The sequence below is a fragment of the Lepus europaeus genome, chromosome 18 (genome assembly GCF_033115175.1).
Source record: "Lepus europaeus isolate LE1 chromosome 18, mLepTim1.pri, whole genome shotgun sequence".
Lineage (NCBI taxonomy): Eukaryota > Metazoa > Chordata > Mammalia > Lagomorpha > Leporidae > Lepus > Lepus europaeus.
Genome location: NC_084844.1, coordinates 71,548,606 through 71,551,042, shown reverse-complemented (window position 1 = coordinate 71,551,042; position 2,437 = coordinate 71,548,606). Strand labels below are relative to the sequence as shown.

General features: G+C 37.6%; 1 pseudogene; it reads right to left on the bottom strand.

Moving 5' to 3' along the window:
- Positions 1-216: 216 nt before the first annotated feature.
- Positions 217-2,171, bottom strand: LOC133746994 (protein-L-isoaspartate O-methyltransferase domain-containing protein 1-like; annotated as a pseudogene).
- Between the last annotated feature and the right edge of the window lie 266 nt (positions 2,172-2,437).

Sequence of the window (2,437 nt, the reverse complement as noted above, 5' to 3'; positions counted from 1 at the left end):
TCTGAGACAAAACAGCATTTTCCCAAGAGTTAAAGAAAAATAGATTTTATAAAAGGGATCCTTTTAAATGACTGAATACATCATTTCTGTTACTGACGGAAACAGGTTATACTTTTCCCCCACCACTCTGATGAAAGGAATAATTCTTTCAACTAAAAAATGCTACATATTCAACACTACAGGAATTATCAGTAGGCATTCTTTCTTCTTAATCTGTTATTTGTCTCTAAAATATGTCAAGTAATCTTTTAAAGACTCAGGGAGGGGCAGCTTCATGATTTTCTCAGTAAATTCTGAGGAGCCCCTTCTGGCTTCATGGTTTTGCTGTGGCCTTTCTCCTCCTCTTATTTGTGATCCTCACTGTCTAGAGGCTGAGGAATAAGCTGATTACCCCCAAAGACCTACGTGTTAATTCTGTTTCATTCTCTTTTCATTTTGGGTGGAGCCTTTTGGGGAATCCCTTTGGCCTGCGTCTCATCATTTATGAAATTTCTAAGTGCAGTGAATGTAAATACAGGACAAGTCCCGCAGGTTCCTCAGAGCACAGGGTGGGGGGGGGGAGTCCCACAGAATCAGGTTTGCTGTAATCATTCTTTCTTGCCTGCACAAGTGGAGCAAATGAAACAGCAAGGGTATTTTTACTTTTCCAAGTGTTTTGTTCAGTTTGCATAATCTATGTTAACTGATCTTCTACAGGAATGACTAGTAGGCCTCCCATGTTCAGTAAAATTTTCATGTAGCTTTCATGGTCTTTCTGGACCTCAGCAACACAAGAATTTGATCATACTGATAAATGTCAGATGCTCTCTGGAGGCAATTACCAACCACAAACGCAGGATCACACAACTCAAATTTATCAAAGCTATCACTAAGTTTGATGAAGCTCTCCTGTTTTCCCCTGGCATACTCCACCACATCTGAATGAAGCTCAATCCCATGATTTCTTGGAAAGGCAGAATGGTAGAGAAGGGGAGAGGAGAGGAGAGGAGAGGAGAGGAGAGGAGAGGAGAGGGAAGGAGGAGGATGAGAAGGAGGGGGGGGAGAGGAGGAGGAGAAGGCTGAAAAGAAGAAGAGAGAAAGGAGGAGAATGAGAATGAGAGTGAGAATGAGAATGAGAATGAGAATGAGAATGAGAATGAGAATGGGAATGAGAATGAGGATGAATCTTCTTTTCAGCTTCATTCCCCAAATACCCTCATAGCTTCAGATGGGCCAAGCCAAAGCCAGGAGGCAGAAACTCCAGCCAGGTCTCCTAGGTATGTGGCAGGAACCCATCTAGTTGACCCAATATCTGCTTCCTCACAAGTGAATTATCAGGAAGGTGGATTGGTGTGTGCATTCTAAGTGTCAGCTAACCTAAAGTGCTACAACAGTCACCCTAAGATAACAATTACTCTGTGGATAAATATTAATGTTAAAATGAGCCAGGCATTACTAGCAGGAATTGAACATGGATAATTAACAGGCAAGTGTTAGTATGCCCCCTCATAGGTATTTGTTTAATTATATCTTTTCTTAATTTCTCTAGCTTTCTGACTGCCATCTATTCATTAATCTAAAGGGAACATTTTAAGAAATGTCTTTAAAATTGCTTTCTCTACACTTTCATTTATTGTAGAAAAAGAAAAAAAAACAAAAGTAAATTTATACTGAAGTAAAAATGACACTGCTGTTTTGGTTTAGATGAATTATAATCAATAGTATCTTCTAATAGAACAGAGAAGAGGAACAAACATCATTTTAGACTAAAAATTATAGTCTGCAAGATATCTATATGACTTGGTAAATATTTCTCAAAGTTATACTCCTGAAGTAATGTTAGGATTGGGCTGAGGTGAGGGGCATCAGACACTGGGAAGTCTTTTCCTTAATACCAGAGAAACTTCATGCATCATTTGTTGGAGACTGAAGTACCATAAGTTACAACCTGGGTAAGAGATAAGGAGGGTGATTGATAATAATGATGCTTACTAAATAAAATAAAAAAATTATTTCTACTAAGAATAAACCTGATTGAGTATAACAGATAATTGAATTCATGGGCTTATCTAAATCATTTTCTTTGTAACAATCTCACCAAACTATATGATCTGGGGCTAATATGGTAGTTGAGAGTGTAAGCAGTGACATGATCCTGACAATGTGTCATTTTCTCCATATTCTTACCTCATCGATACATAATAGCTGCTGTATTACCAACACACTATCTGTGTTTCAGGAAGGAATAAGGAAAATGATTTTGCAGCTAAAGCTTCCTCTTTATAATGAGCATTTCAAAAAAGTTATCTCAATGACTTGCACTTTCATCTTATTTTTTCAAGAGAATACATCACAAAAGATATTTTTGTTCATGTATTGTGAACTACAGTAATCAGGACATGCTAACAGATTTTACATGTCATGTTGATACACATGAAAAAATAGAGCAAAATGATCA